Here is a 17,648-nt window from a genome sequence, read left to right on the forward strand (position 1 = left end):
AGAAAGGAGAACAGGGACTGTCTCTGACATGAACTTACTGACTGGCACTTTGATCACCTTCCCCTGAGGGGAGAGCAGCCTTGTCAGGCCACAGAGGTAGACAAGCAGCCAGTCCTGATGATACCTGATAGGCTATGGTCAGATGGAAAGGGAGGAGAACCTCCCCTATCAGTGGACTTGGAGAGGGGCATGGGAGGAGATGAGGGAAGGAGGATGGGATTGGGAGGGAATGAAGGAGGGAGCTGCAGCTGGGATACAAATAAACTGTGAATAAACTGTAATTAATATAAAAAATTAAAATAAAAAAATCTATTCCACAAAATAGAAACAGAGGGAACATTACCAAACCCTTTCTGTGAGGTCACAGTCACCTTGATACCTAAACCATACCAAGACCAACAAAGAAAAAGTATTTTAGACTGTTTCTCTAATGAACATTGATGCAAAAATATTCAGTAAAATACTAGCAGAGCTAATGTTTCTTTGGGTTTAAGAGCATCCTGCGTGAGATAACCCTGATCCAGAAAGACATGTGTACTTACTTACGAGTGGATATTAGTCACGGAGCACAGGATAAACGTACTACACTCCACGGACTCTACAACTTGATGTGTCAAGGCTGGTTGATATTCATGAGAGGAGGGATGGGTTCCAGAGGGCAGGTGAGGGAGGTGGACTGGAAGGAAAGGAAGGAGGAAAAGCTGTGATTGGGATGTAAAGTAAGTAAACAACTTAATTAATAACAAATGTAAAAAATTAAAAAAAAGAATGAGGAGGCTGAATGGAAGCTATTAAGCGGCTTTCGCTTGTTTCTCCCTCTGAACCTGCTTGAATTTCTGCTCTGGTTTCCCTCAGCTACAGACTGTGGTCTGAATGTGTAAGACAAATAAACCTTTTTTTTTTTTTTTTTTTTACCATGTTGCTTTTGGTCTTGGTATTTACCCAAACAGTAGAAAGCAAAGGACATTAATTAACTAGAAATACAAAACAGAATTCTAAAAAAATCTCAGTGTCATTTCTGAATCATACGGACCTACCATGATGTATGAAAAGAATGTACTCTGAAAGTACAATATACCCTAGATTATTGTCTTCTTGAACACTGCATCACCCATCAGCCCTCAGGGAAGCAGATGTATAAGATGAAAGTAAAACAGAATATCTTACATGGGAGTCCAGCAGCCTGCTATAGCAGTCCCTTGGCTGGATTATTATTACGAGAATCTTTTTAAGCTTGGGAAATAGATTTCTGGAGAAGAGAAGGTATGACCCTAAAAAACTGGTTAGAAAAATGTTTTACCTGATTTTTTATTAGTGCATACATGTTCTAATCAATAGGTCAGTCATTCTCCAATGGGACTATTGACATGAATCAGCGAATTCCTAAGCACCCGTTTAATATGTAGGGCTGGAACACAAGATACAAACTAGCAGCCAGTCTCTGGTGACACAAGCCAGGTTACCTCCCTGACAGTCAGGTTTCTGTGTCCTGACGTTGTCAAAACAGTTTAAGTTCAAATTTCCATTGCATCAAAGAGAACCTGAAGTCATGCAGCATGTTTGGTAATTCAAGAGGAAAGTATTCCAACCCTTCATTATTCTGCTTTGTGCCTTTCCCACTCTTTCTCTTTTTCTCTCCCTGGTTATACAGACAGGAGAGAAGTTCTCAAAATTCACTGAATCAATGAGCAAATATCTCTTGGAAATAAGGTCCGGGCCTCTTTTTCTTCATCCCCTCTCTCTGCATGATTGGGAAGGCTCCTCTTCGCTTGGAAGGGAGAATCTGCTTCTCAGGATTTTGCAACACCATCTAGACCACTAAATCATTACACGGCCTATTTTTCTCTTTACTCAGGCTAATAGATTTAATGTCATGGTGCCATGGAGGCTAAGGGTACTAGAATAATGACTATGGGGTCTCTTGAGTGGAGTCTGGAGCTTTGTCATGAATGTCTTTGCTCCCTATATAGAAGTTTGTTTTATCCTGTGTCTTTTAATAAGTTGTTTTGAAGCCCTCCAAGTAGAGAATAAGAAAGACTGATTGATGCTTTTTGTTTATTCTCACATTTCTTTATTTAATTAGTTCAGATGGGTACGTATGTGTGGGTGCATGCACGGAAAGTGGAGGGAAACTTCCAGGAGTCCTTTCTCTCTTTCTGCATAGGGGCACTGGTGACTGAAGGAGGCCACAGGACTCGGTGGTGGTCACTCCATATCTGAATTATCTTGCCTGACTCAAAAGCTTAGATTTTCATAAACACCGTTTAATTTCCAAGCAAAGGAAGATATTTTCAAAGGCAAAAAGGACTCACTGAGATGAATGGGAGCAGAGAGGGAAGCATGCTGACAGGAACTGCTGCTGGAGAAACAGAATGCACCTTCATGCTGCTGCTCCCCTCTGCAGTGCATTTCAGTGTGAGGGTAAAAGGTAATAACTGTGTCCTTGTCTCTGAAAAGTAAGAATGGCATGTAGGTGTTTGTGACTGTTGAAGCCCATGCTTTTCAAAGTAATTTTACGGACCCCACAGGAGGCTAATGAATCAAGATAAAGTTGTAAAATCATGGTAGATGTCATTCTCCATATGAACTTAGTTACATAAGCTCTGAAGACTATGTAGAGAAATTTTGCATGGGTTCCATGCTAGTGAATTTTATGATTCAGTGTTTGAGAAGAATGAGAGTCAGTGATGACAGCAATAGCAATTTCTCAAAGAGGAAAGACTGCGTTCTAATTGCTGAGATGGAAGGGGAGGAGGACATTCCTTATCAGTGGACTTGGGGAGGAACACGGAAGAAGAGAGAGGGAGGACTGGATTGGGAGGGGATGAGGGAGGGGGCTACAGCTTGGATAAAAAGTGAATAAATTGTAATAAAAATAAATTAAAAAGGAAAGAATAAACATAGATTAATATGTACTAGGTGATATTACATTTTATAATCACATTCCTATAATTCATATTAATAGATTTGTATACAGGAATAACAATCTTCAGTATGTTCTTTCAGTATCTGACACTAGTATCATATATGTGAATACAAATGAATGAAAATGATACTTATGGAGACTATTCTAATGTATATTTTAAAATTTGCACAAAATATTTAATAACATGTTATTTTCACAGCTTCAGTATTTAAATTATAAGTTATTCATAAATAACATAACAGTTTCTAGTATTTAAAATGAAAATACATGGCTGGATACTAAAAAAAATAAGAAAGACAAAAATTTCAAGAATAGGAAATACTGAGAAATTAAAGGTAAATCAAATAGGAAATGTAGGGAATAGTTAAAGAAGAGACACTTTTGGCCAAAATCTGAAAAAAGGCTGACATGGAAGTTTCTGGTGTCTTTGAAGACTCAGTTTTGTCGTGTGATGTTTTGCCGGAGGCTGTCTTGTGAGAGGGCATGTGATGTTTTGATGGAGGCTGGCTTGTGAGAGGGCATGTGATGTTTGCTGTGAGCTCCCTCATGTGAGCGGCATGACTTTGGCCAGCTGAGAACATCCCAGGCTGGACTTTGAGGAGAGAAGATATATAGAAGTCCATAGAAGGCAAGACATTGCTTTTTTGGATTGACATCGCTGTGCTGATCTTCATGCTTCAACATTTGGCTTCATAGAGAGAAACTTTCCAGAGAACTTTCTCTCAGAGAAATCCAACTGAGTCTCATGGCATTCACAGATTTGTCCTGATCTTCTGATTCATGCTGGTGCTTGGTGTTACCTTTAGACTTGACTGCTGGTATTCTGAAGACTGAGTTTGGTAATACCTTAAGAACCCATTGAACTTAATTAGCAAGCAGTGGAGGTCTACAGCACTTTTCCCTCCTAATCTTCTACCTAATGTATGGGGGTAGTTGGAAGGAAGGTAAAGGTGTTTAAAAATCTTACAGCTGGGATACAAAGTTAATAAACTGTAATTTATAAAACATAAATAAATGTAAATAATTAAAAAAAATCTTAAATAAAGTAGGTTTGGTGAAAAAGCTAAGCCTACAAAAGGCAAATGCTTTGGTAGGGGGTCAGTTTCAGGGCACTGTTTAATAATTTGCTAATTCTATTTAGATGCTAACTCAAGCTAGCACAGGAAGTGAATACATCAAAGAATAACATTTTTCATAACATGCAAATGTGCCCAATTGTATTTTGAATCCCATTGTGTTTAAGTAGGATTCAAAAATCTTTCTTAGGACCATTTTTGTATGTAATAATATTAAATTTGGATAATGCAGAAAGATTTTCAGTGGGGGGAGAAATAAATGCAAGAGACACAATGTAACATTGTTTGGTTCACCAATGCACAAGGCAGCAGATTTTCACCATTCTCTAAAAATATTGAGCTAATATTGAGAAAATTACTTTGAGCTTAGTAGAATTTTATAAAAACAATAGGAAGTAAGTTGGTGTAATACAAAATGCATGCCAAACCCAACAATAAATAGGAAATAATAATTCCTAGATAAGGAATTGTAGAAATTTCTAGAGAAACTTAGGCTGATTCTCTTAGCCTGACAGTGTTGAAAACAACATTTGGGCTTGAGTAAAAAGGAGCAGTTTAAAAAAAAATGTTGGTTGCCCATGCTAAATGGAAAACCAACATATATATATACATATATATACACATATATGCATACACATACATGTATATGTACATACATGCACACACACCACATATATATAAAACAATACTAACTAAAAAAGAGAGCATGAATTTGAGAAAGGGTATAATCGGAGGTTGAAGGAGTGAAAGAGTTATAAAATGTTCATGTTTGAAGTTCTCAAAAAAAAGCAAAAAATAAAATTTAGAAAAATTTGGTTGCATCAACACAACCTGCCATTGTACCCAGACAAGAGATTGGAAAACATGGACATTTTTGTTTTGAGGGGAAGTGGATAGTAGAGTGGAAATTAATGAGGTCACTGTCAAGTATGTAGAAAAGTATGCTTTATAAGACATGTAATGCAGAAGTTATGACAGATGCACAAGCAGGATTTAGTTATCTGTGAATACAAATAACATTTAATAGCTCTCTTCATGTTAGAAAATAAAGCTTCCTATTAATAGAAAATACTTATTTTATGATCATAGTGTATATATATATATATATATGATCTGTTTATATTTATTTAAATCAACAGTTGATAGTTTAGTCTGCTTTCAAACCTCTTACCCTAATAAGCCAAAAAGCCTAACACCAACCACTACATTTTATCCTTTTCACGACACATGGTGTAAGCACTTTGCTTGGCTAACATGCACGGCTATTTTTCCTTTTGACTAGTTTATACTCTAGGACTGTGTGATAATAATATTGCTTTTGTTTCATCTGGTGGAATTGGAAAAGGAGAGGCTAATACATTGTTTTAGGCTATCTAGGAAAAAGAACAGGAATTGGCCAGTTCATCTTGTTCTCATGCACTGGAACATTTCTGTTCCACGATGTGCTCCTACTGAGTACACACAGGCCAGGGAAGAGGGTTAATGAACAAAACTTCTGTAATACATTGTACTATTCTATGTACATACGAAGTCAATAGCATATAGAGTCTTTTTTTTTTTTTTTAATACCTGGGGCTTACCAAGTTTAAAGTGACTTTTTAAATCGGCAAAGAGAAAGAGGGGTGAAAGCAAACTTGAAGTCTGTGTTTCCACCCCTGGACCTTTACAAACACTGGCCACTAAGAGTGGGCTTTGTCTCCTAGACGCTGGACTGGCTACTGATGCCCATTTATTACAATGTGCATAAGCTACCATCCCTGATATTCTGAGTCATCTAATATTTCCTGCTGTTTCTTTAAACTTAATTCATGTTGTTTAAAATTTTTGACTATTAAAACCTTTTGTTTTGTTTTGGGGATGGTGTAATTTTTGAAGATTGTGAAGGACTATATACATCAACTGACAGCCATAAAAACAAACAAACAAACAAACAAACAAACAAAAAAACCCCACGAGGAACATGACCCTTATTTGGTTAACATAGTATAACACTGGCATTTAGCTGAAATTGTTACTTCCTGTAAGATACATAAGTTTTTGATATGCAATATAATTTTTGTCTCATGTTTTTACTTGTCATAAAACAGTTTCTTACATGTGTTTTTTAAAAAAAATTCTCTTTTTTAATTTTTACTTTTTTAATATTAATCACACAGGTTATTTACTTTATATCCCAGCCATAGCCTCCTCCTTCATTCCCTCCCAATCCCACCCTCCCTCCCTCATCTCCTCCCTGTCCCTTTTCAAGTCCACTGCTAAGGGAGGTCCTCTTCCTCTTCCTTCTGACCCTGGCTTATCAGGTCTCTTCAAGACTGGCTGCAATGTCCTCTTCTGTAGCCTAGCAAGGCTGCTCCTCCCTTGGGGATGGGGAGAGGTAAACGAATCAGTCATTGAGTTCATGTCAGAAATAGTTCCTGTTCCCCTTACTAGGGAAGCCCACTTGGATACTGAGCTACCACGGGCTACATCCGAGCAGGGGTTCTACATTATATCCATACATGGTACTTGGTTGGAGTAACAGTCGCATAGAGGACCCCCGTGCCCTGATATATTTTGTCCTTGTGGAGCTCCTGTCCTTTCCCGGTCATATTAACTCCCCCTTTTATCATATGATTCCCTGCATTCTGCTGAAGGTTTGGTTATGGGTATCAGCATCTGCTTTGATATGCTGCAAGAGGCCCTCTGTGGTAGGCTCCTGTCCTGTTTCTTGTTTTTTCCTACTTCCTATGTCCATCCCTTTTGTCTTTCTAAGTGATAATTGATTATCTTACCCCAGGTCCTCTTTCTTGTTTATCTTCTTTAGGTGCACATATTTTAGTATATTTATCCTATCTCATAGGACTATAAAAGTGAGTATATACCATGTATGTCTTTCTGCTCCTGGGATACCTCACTCAGGATAATCTTTTCTAGATCCCACCATTTGCCTGCAAATTTCATAATTTCCTTGTTTTTAATAGCTGAGTAGTATTCCATTGTGTAAAATTACACAATGAAAATAGATCCATATTCATCACCCTGCACAAAACTAAAGTCCAAATGTATCAAAGACCTCAACATAAAACCAGATACACTAAATTGATTAGAAGAAAAAGTGGGGAAGACCTTGGAACTCATTGGCACAGGAGACAACTTCCTGAACAGAACTACGGGAGAGACATAAGGGGAGAAGAGGGAGGGAGGGTGTGACTGGGAGGAGATGAGTGAGGGGAATACAGCTTAGATACAAAGTGAATAAATGGTAATAAATAATAAATGGAATTAAAAAAATATTTTGAGAAAACTCCATATGGTTCTGTTGATTTCTCTTTCTCAAAAAAACATAAATGGCAGAAAGGGATATGAAAAAAATGCTCAGTATTTACTGACCATCAGGGAAAGACAGGTCAGAACCACAGTGATAGCTCACTTTAGTAATCTGATGAGTACTTAGACCAGCAAGAAGCTGAACACAACAAATACTATCAAGAATATATAGACTAGAGTCTGTATGCACTCTCTGTTGGAACACAAATTAGCAGTTTTTGTTATTTTAGCTGGCTGATGTCTTCTCAACTTCTAGGATCTGAGGGTCTGTATTTGACACTAATTTAGGAAAACTTCCCTGTCCCTGCTTTTTTTTTTTTTTTCAAAATTTCTCCTTTTCTGTACTTTTATTCCTCCTGTACTCCTATTATATATGTATTACATATTTAATGATATTTCACAGTTCTTGAATGCTATTTTCCCAGTCTTCGTTTTCTTTTTTTTTTTGTTTTGTTTTTAGACTTTCTATTAATATATTCTCAAGCTCAAAGATTCTTTCAAAGCTGATCTGATAATAAGCCCATCAAAAACCTTCCTCATTTGTTACATTTTTCTAAACCTCTAGCATTTTTTCCTGGCGGTTTATAAGAATTTCCATTGTTCACCTGCACTTGAGTATTGTTGTAGAGCCTTTTGTATCTAAATTGTATTTAAATGAGGGTTCGGATAATTCTGGCACCCTTGTTTTTTGACATTAACTGGTCTTTTCAAATTATGTATTTTTCTTTTGATATGTCTTGTAAATTTTTTCTTGATAGTTAGACATGATATAGCATGTAAAACCGAATTGCCATCTATTAATTGCTTTTAGTAATATTGTGGGGAGGGATGGAATGAGCAGGAGTGTTCTACAGTCCTTTCAAGTCTGTTTCTCTAGAGTAGACTTACAGAATACTTATGTTTATCCCCTTCCTTGGGAGAAATAGGATGATTAGGGTAAATCAGAGCTGAGTACTTCTCTTTCCTAAAGTCAATATGAGGCTGACATAACTCAAGCAACTTTAGCTCTGATTAAATAATTTCTACTTGTGGGTGTACCTTATGAACCACATAGTGTATTGGCATATTTCAGTGTCTTCTTTTTCCTTCCCAATGGATGCTTAAGGGGATTAATTTTTTTACTGTGAGAATATGGTTGAATATATGGAGGTAAAACTAATAAAATATGTGGAACCCTTATGGAAATTCTAACTTTCAGATCTGTCTATGTAGAGTTTCCAGGGATTCATAAATTACTTCCTGCCCAGCACTGCTTCCTGCAGAGGCTGTGCTAGTGCGAGAGGCAGCTTCAGCTGTTTTCTTGTCTGCCCATCAAGTACTGTTTCAGCTTTGGTCAGTGATTGCCCCAAGCCTGCACATCTGTTAAACATCTAAGGAGAGTGGTTGGTTTTCCAGTATGTTCAGCATTGTACTTGCTCTGAGGCGAGGGCAACAGCTTTCATGCTTCGTACACATGGAAGTAGAAAGCAGAAGTTCATCGTTATGGCACAGTCTCCACACTTGCAGATCAGAATTCCATACTAAGAGGCCTGTAAAAGAAAGACAGTGAGTGCACATTCCCCAAGCACACAGTCGATCCCCCAGTGCTGGCTAGCGGAACCTGACATATTATTAGCCTTTTACTTTAATTAACTTTAAAAATATTAATAGATAAGTTAATAGCCACATTGAGAATTTTCAAAAAAGCTGTAAGTGTGGAGAATAACATTATGTCACCTCTAGAGCCTGAGGGATGGAATGTGGTTTCATGTCTTAAGTGTAGCTAATGCCTTTTTCCCCAGTGATTAGTACCCTGGCTGGCGGTTTACTGTATCTCATGGTCTCAGGCTACTCCAGCTGATCAACAAACAAAACAAAGAAATCAAATCACAACACCAAACAAAGCGGTCAGGCTGTAAAGATTTTATTTTTAATTGAAGCTAATAAAATCAACGTACTGATGGTATTGTGCTTGTGCTCAATCCTGAATGCCATTTTCTTGAAAACGATCATGTATTTTCTTTTGAAATGAGTACAATGTAGCATCTTACAGTTTCCAGAAAAGTTCTTACTTAAACAAATAACACATTAAAAGAATGAAAACACTCATAAAATTGGTGACAGAACTTACCCTAACAAAAATGCAGGGTATTGAGTGTGCTTATGGAGTAATTAGGGCACTGCTGATTCAGCAAAACTAGTTATGGATTTCTCTGGAACAAAATTTTTCTCAGTAAAGTTTCTCACATATACCCATCGTTATAGCAATATGCTTGAGAAGCAATTTCGGCAGTTCGACGCTGATTCTGTATCCATTTTGAATAGCAAACGGTCCTCCCTGAAATGGCCCTTCCAGTTGAGGAGTTTGTAATTACAGGGACATCGTCAGTGAGGTTTTTCTTTTTCTATCTTCTGGAAAAACAAGGCTCATATATATTGAAGTTAACTCTAATGTTTCCTAAACATCTGTCTTGCCAGATGGCAGAATATAATTCTTATTTTTACGTGCTTTAATAGTGACACGGAACACAGAGTGGAGAATGCATGTGACAGTGGGGGAGACGATTTGTAGGAGTATAAAATACCACGCTGTGTTGAGAGTTGACACAACGGCCCTAGCCTTCAGCATTAGTATAAACTGTCACGTCCTTCTCTGACTTGGTCTCCTCTTCTCTTAGGTTATCATGAGCTTAGTCATTCTCTTGATTAGTAAGGAGAAACTTATTGGTATCACAGAACTGTAACCTTTCAGAAAGAGGAGTCACAGCCTTTGATGCTCATTTCTTAAAAACTTCAGTGTGTTCATGAATCAAAAAAAGAGAGAGAAGGAAAGAAAGAAAAGAAAATACACAATTTGAAGAAATGAAATATACCAATAAGCCTTTTAAAAAAGTAGCCACAGATGGTAACTCAAACCTGTTACCTAGCACTTGGGAGCCTGAAGAAGGAGGATTACCCTGAGTTTGAGACCAGCCTGGATTCCAGACTAAGAACCTGTCTCAACAAACAAACAAACAACAATAAAAAACAACCAATCACCAAATGAACAAACAAATGAGGTTAAAAAAAAAGAAAAACCACATTAAAAAAGAAAAAACAATTAAAAAACAAATAGAGATGCTAAGGCTAATTGGGGAAGAAGATGAGAAGGTAGGGAAGGGCGAAGGGAGAGATTCAAATAAAATCATTCAATGTTGGGGATGTTGTTCCTCCTAGAAGACATAAGTTGCCAAATAAAACACCCAGGGTCAGTTATGGGATATCAGTTCTTGAGTTGTCGGTTGGAGGTAGCAATTCTAGAAACCCCCAAACAATGCAGGTTATTGCTATTGCTCTTGGTTACCCACTAGAACTTGGTGATAAGTCACTAGTCACTATTACTGAGGATTTTGGTCATATAACTTGGAGAAATCAAGCTAGTACTGACTTGAAAGCATATTCCTTCCTGGGTAGTTTTAATAGTCTAGGAGGTGTTATGCACGCAGCTGGGGGAGGGAGGAATCCAAAAAACCAAATCCATAACCAAAACTAAACCAAACCAAACCAAACCAAACCAAACCAAACCAAACCAAACCAAACCAAACCAAACCAAACCAAAGCAACCAACCAACCAACCAACCAACTACAAGAACAAAAAACCCTAAAAACTCAAAAAACCAAAATGACCTCATCAACCAAAATCACCCCATTCTTTTTTAAATTTATTTTTATTTTTATTAATTACAGTTTATACACTTTGTATCCCACCTGTAGCTCCATCCCTCTTCCCCTCCCAATCCTACCCTCCCTCCCTCATCTTCACTCATGCCCCTCCCCCAGTCCACTGATAGGGGAGGTGCTCCTCCCCTTCCTCTGACCCTAGCCTATCATGTCTCATCAGGACTGGCTGCATTGTCTTCCTCTGTGGCCTGGTAAGGCTGCACCCTATCCCCCTGAGCGGGAGGTGATCTAAGAGCAGGTCAATCAGTTCATGTCAGAGACAGTCCCTGTTCCCATTAGTGGGAACCCACTTGGATACTGAACTGCCATGGGATACATCTGTGCATGGGTTCTAGGTTATTTGCATGCATGGTTCTTGGTTAGACTATCAGTTTCAGAAAAGACCCCTTGGCCCAGATTATTTTGGTTCTGTTGCTACCCTTGTGGAGCTCCTGTCCCCTCCAGGTCTTTCTATTTCCCAGTTCTTTCTTTGTACTCTGCCCGGAGTTTGGTTATAAGTCTCAGCATCTGCTTTGATGTCCTGAAGGGCAGTCTTTCAGAGGCCCTCTGTGGTAGGCTCCTGTCCTGTTCCCGTTTTCTCCCTCTTCTGAAGTCCATCTTCTTTGCTTTTCTGAATGAGGACTGAGCATCTTACCCAGAGTCCTCCTCCTTGCCTAGCTTCTTTAGGTGTAGTGATTTTAGTATGTTTATCCTATTCAACCGATTCTCATACAGTTATGATCCCTGTGATCCACAATAATAACTTGCCTGGCAAGGTATGGTTATGATTACAAAGCACACATGAATGGATACAAATCAAAACATGGATACAAATGCAGAATGAATGCTATTGGCATGACCAAGCACTTTTTGAACGGATTTAAGGCCAGCTCCGCAGGAGGCAATTTATGCCTGCTATTGTAAATCTGACAAAGAACTTGTGACTGAGAACTCATAAACCTTAGGGTTGAGCCTAGTTCTGTTCTTATTCAGATCACCACACCACTGGCATTTTTCTCTAGGAAGTACCCTCTGATTTCAAAATAAAAGGAAAGGTAACTGTGGTGGTTTGGATTGGAATGGCCCCACATAGACTCATGTGTTTGAATGCTTGGCCCACAGGGAGTGACACTATTCGGAGGTGTGGTCTTGTTGGAGTAGGTGTGGCCTTGTTGTAGCAAGTGTGTTGCTGTGGGGGTGGGCTTGGAGGTCTCAGATGCTCAAGCTAGGCCCAGTGTGGCAGTCTCTTTTCCACTGTCTGTGGGTCAAGATGTAGAACTCTCAGCTCCTTCTCTAGGACCATGTCTGCCTGAATGCTGTCATGCTTCCTACCATGACATATAGCATTTGTTGAGTCCTCAACCATAAATGGGATATGTGAATTACATGTACTCACTTCAAGGTTTAGAGTCTTTTTGGAGGGATAGGTAGAAAGAGGTATAGGCCAAGGAGGATTTTGGGGGAAACATCTTTCTGGAGATTAGAGGAACATTGCGTTTAAGAAACCACAGTAGCTGCTGTTTCCTAAACAACATCTGTAAAAATCCAGTAGCCAACATTTCAACATGGATGTGTAGAGACATTGAAACCCTCACCCTTAGCTGAGGAGCTATTTACAATTGATGACTGCTTTTTAAGAGAAACTAATTTTTCTTTAGAAGTGTTGTCATGTTAGCTTGACCATGCTCTAGTGGAGAAACATATAACTACCATGAATACACGGGAAGTACTAATTTGCACTCAGTGAAAACATATATTTTTATGTGTGGTTATGTATGCATATATATGAAAAGATAAATATATTCATATATGTATATATGTGTATGTAAAGTGAGTTATGAACTTATAGGCTTTTGTATAGGACACATACATAAACACAAACATATAAAGAAAGAATAGGAAGTTGGGAGGGGATATGTAGTGGGGCAGTTCAGGAAGAGCTGGAGAGCAGGTATGAGGAATGAATATGATTGAAATACATTGTGTGCATGGGATACAATTCTCATAAACAAATAAACTATCACATTAATATATAGAACATAAAAAACCCATGTGGGGTTTAAGAGATGGAAGAAACTAAGAAGCAGAAAAGATACTGAAGTCTCAATTCTCAGAAGACAAGTCAACAGGATAAGAAAATATCAGTGTTTTTAAGTTCTTATTTAACTAGTGGGAGCATTCACACACAGATTGGATCATACAAACTAGTGTGCAGAAATACTTTTTCTACATGTTTAGAGACTATCTACATGTTTTAGACAATGAATGAGGAATTCTGATCTGTTTTAAAGTTAGTAAAGTAATACCAATACTTTTAAAATATAAGACTCTTCTTGATGTTCTCTCTCTCTTTATCAATGGTTCAATTTTTTTTTTATTTTATTGCATTTCTTTCTGTCTTTCCCTCTCGTTCTGGGATTGAATTCAGGGCGTCACATATGCTAGCAAGATTTCTACCACTAAGTGAAGTGCTTCTTGACCCCCATTATTATTATTATTATTATTATTGTAAATCCAAATGCTGCAATTTGAGATATATTGTCCATGAATTTTTTATAGTATCTGAATAATTTCCTTGAGATGTATTCATTTATAGATATGGATAGTCTTCTGCATTAAAATGCTACTTGTATAGGGATTCTTAAAAACAAAACAAACAACATAAACCCAAAGACCCCATCAACCTGTATTTATTATCCAGGAAACCAACAAAAAGCCTTTGGTGGTCTTTTAAAACTGTGTCTCATGTTTTAATTTTTTTTTACAATAACATGGCATGGACCTATTTGAGTTAGTCCCATTTTTTATTGTTACTAATGTCATTGCTAATTGTCACAGCAAAATAGTCTTACAGGGAAAGCAGGAGATGAAAGAAAGGACTGTCTTCACAAAAAGTCCCTATTTTGGGAAAAAAAGTTTTACCTTAATGTAATTGAAAGGTAAAAATCAACTAGACATTATTTCTTGGCTTTGAAAGGTCACTCATGGAGAAATTAAATTATATGTTGAACATTTTGTGTATTAGACATGAATTATTTCTTATTCTTCAATTTTTAGCATTGCCAGAAAATCCATGTAAGAAGGGTTTACATTCAAAATATGTTATAATTCAGAAAAGAAACTGAATAAGGATTAAAATTTGATATGAGTTGGTGATACTATTAACACCATCTTCTAGATAACTGTAAGTCCAGAGTAGACCTTTCTGGTTTAGTATATCTATCCTTTTTCACCCTCTCTTAGAAGAGAAAACCTATATGAATTCTAAATGATGTGGGCACAACCGTGGTCCTTAGCTTGGCGTACCCACACAGTACCTTATGCTGTTGACCCTTGTCACTATATGTGCTATACATCTCAGCTACCTCCAAAATATTTACCAGTGAAAGTCCACGAGAATTACTCCAAACTTGGGAACAGACTACCAGAATTGAGAAAAAAAAATCTTTAAGAGCTTAGAGTAGTGGCACATGTTTCATGTCCTTGTCTGGAATAACTGTTGCCATTTCGGTAAGAACTCCCAAGTTCCAGCTGCATGCCAGGCATCCAGAATGCATCAGACAACTCAACTCCTTGTGAAGTTGTTTTGAAAAAAAAAAAGAAAGAAAGAAAGATATTGAGCTGCAATATAATTAAATAATTATCTCTGGCCAAAGGACTGTCAGAGGAGCAAGAAGAAAGATTCCTTCCTGTGTCTGGTGTTAGTCAAGAGCCAGAAACTGTGCTGTAACAGAATAATCTGGTTGGATTTGCACATGGACCAACAAAGACTTAGCATATTTCCCTCCATGCCCCTGCTGACACCCTCTGGTCTCTTTACACCTTAATGAAGAGCTGTTTACTTTCATCTATGTGGAACATGCCAGTAGGAGAGGAAACGGAGCTGTGGGGATGTTCTGCTCATTTTACCATCTGGTAAGCAAGGCACCAGGAAGGATGGGAGGAAAAGTGCAAATCAGTTAAAAACTCTGAAGCTCAGGCTCTGAATTAAATGTTAATGTGTTACAACATAACGTGTTTCCTGTAGACCGTGGTTCATGAAGAATAATGTAGTACCTGTAAGATAGCGTTCAGAAAGAAATTCAGCTTTATTTGTTTCACTCTAGAGGAAAGGTGAGGAAGAGTCAAATGAATTGTTCCTGCTCATGCATGCGGCCAACTCCAGGCTTTCCCCCTAGCTTTAAGTTCCTTGGTGACAGAAGCACACAATTGTTCTCTGATATGTCGCACACACGTGTAATACACACACATACATATCACACACATGTATAATACACATATATGTTATAATATAGTGTCTTACCCATACAGGTACCTCAGAGTGTATTGTTGAAAGACTAGTGGAATTCTTCATTTTATTTTAAGAACTTGATTGATAAAAACACAATGTGAATACTCACCAAACTGCTTAATCACTTTAAATATTGTGAATGGATGGCAATATATCACAGATGGTTAGTTTAACTTTGATTATTTGGGCATTGCTCAGTCTCAGCACTACATCTTTTTTAAAAAAAAGTTTCATGTTTCCTTTCAAAGGCTTTTAAAATGACCTTGACGTATTTCAAGACAGTAAAAGTCACTCTTGCTTTGCCTCCCCCACCCACTTCTCCAGTGAGAAGAACCATTTAATTGTTTTTAATTATTTATTTACATAAGTCCAGCTACTATAGCACTGCTGTCCCTCCTTCATTCTCCAGTTCCTTTTGTATCACTTCTTGTCATCCCAAATTAATGGCCCATGCTTCTTTAATTATTACTGTCACCTATGCATACATGTATATACAGGTATAGTATACATGCCTATACATATGTACAACCTACTGAGTCTATTTAGCATTGCTTGTATGAACATGTGTCTAGCGCTGACCACTTGAGATTGGATAACCTACCAGGAGTTTCCTCCCTAGAGCAAACTTTTTCTTTCTCTTTCAACAGCCACTGATTGCCTGGAGCTAGAAGACCGACTGTAAAAGGTACAAGAAGCATGACCCCTTTGAGAGAAAAGAAAGCCAGAGTGGTAAAAGCTTATTAGCTATCTGCAAACAGAATTTCAGTGTTTTTTTTTTAAATGTAAGTACAGCGAATTGTCTATGTATAAATGAAGTAACAGTTAAGTGATTGGACCCCTGTCCCCCATCAGTGATTACAGAAAATTTATGAAGAAGAAGCAGTTCCAGGAGATTGGACAAAATGTCTTACTCTTGATCTTCCCCTTATTTCCCAGATGTAAGAAAACCTTTTATAGGTTGTAGGTTAAATAGATTTAGGAAATTTCTGGGAAAATCACAGAATGTAAGCAGGGGATGAAGTTGGAAGGGAGGAGAGCAAACAGAGGTACATTGATGATACACTTTGATGTTGAAATATCAAACATATATTATCTGGGCCCAGTTGAGGGACCATGAACATTCCTCAGGGTGGACTCAAGCTAAGATGTGAGCACAAGAGTTCCTCCCTCCTTAGGGCTCCCCTGGGAATGTCAGTGACTAGCAGGCTGCGTGGCAGAAAATGTCCTCTGTCAGGAGTGAAGGAAATGTGTGTGGTAACTGAATAAAAATCTCTAGAAAACACTGGCTATGCAGGGGTGGGCGTTTGGAAGGAGAAATCATCTGCTATGCAAAGATAAACTGGCTCCTAATTTTCAGAAAAATGCAAATTCTAAAACCTTTATACCACTAAAGTAAACATTACTTTCCAGAAACTAATTATTTTTGACACATTAAAAAATGTAATAAAACAATACAAGCTTTTTAAGTAATGCCATATTAACCTAATTAAAATAGAATGACCAGAGTGGTTTTAAAAAAAAAAATCTTAATTTTAATAGTTCCTGTAACCAGCTTTATTTCCCTTATTATATGGACAAGGCATAAGAAAATAGAGGTAGCTTATTAATAAAGAGTAAGTAACATATTGATTTATTATTATTTGTTTCCCAGATTCAGTATGTATAACCCTTTACAGATAATACATTTTTCACTTGAAAAACATGTGTCAGGCGGGGCAGTTAGCTCTGTGGATGAAGATTTTACATAAAGACATGACTTTGATTTCCAGAGTCTAAGTAAAAATGCCAAGCATGGTAGCACGTACTGGTAGTCCCATTGTTGAAGAAAGGGCGATAAAAAGATTCTTGGGGATTGCTGGCCAGTCAGTCTAGCCTAGTCAGGCCAGTGAAAGAATGTATCTCAAAGGTGGTGAACAGTTTCCCTGAGGATAGCATATATGTGCCTGTGAGCTTGTGGATCTACAAACATACATGATTATAGACATGGCTAGTAAAAATCTGTATCTCATACTTACCCAGGGATTTTGTTAGGTTGCTTTTTTGAGTTAAATCTCTTCCAGACGTGAGAATCATATATTATACCAGATGATGATGTCTAGAGCCTTGGACTGTTTAGCATTTTTGTAATTTATGCCATATATGAAGATAACGAAGGCAGATTTTAAAACTTACCTTCAGGGAGAAATGGCTAGAGTAACATGAATGGGTTGAGTAAAACTCCGGAGTGATGAGCTGAGGCTGATTGATTTTATTAAGAATGTAATAGAAAATCCTATATACATGTTAAAAATAAAAATATGCCAGTGGAAGATGGGAACGTTGCTTTGCAATAGTTCTTATAAAACAGATCTGGGGCTTTTAGTTCATTACA

The 17,648-nt window shown here is 37.7% G+C and overlaps 1 long non-coding RNA gene across 1 annotated transcript in view; it reads left to right on the plus strand.

The window, feature by feature from the left end:
• LOC132648917 (uncharacterized) overlaps positions 1-17,648 on the plus strand; it is a 334,735-nt gene that overhangs the window by 213,050 nt on the left and 104,037 nt on the right. Inside the window, exon 3 of the long non-coding RNA XR_009587304.1 lies at positions 15,925-16,059. This is a non-coding gene — a long non-coding RNA (uncharacterized LOC132648917). The remainder of the gene's footprint in view (positions 1-15,924; positions 16,060-17,648) is intronic.

This window comes from Meriones unguiculatus, chromosome 1, assembly GCF_030254825.1.
Source record: "Meriones unguiculatus strain TT.TT164.6M chromosome 1, Bangor_MerUng_6.1, whole genome shotgun sequence".
Taxonomy (NCBI): Eukaryota; Metazoa; Chordata; class Mammalia; order Rodentia; family Muridae; genus Meriones; species Meriones unguiculatus.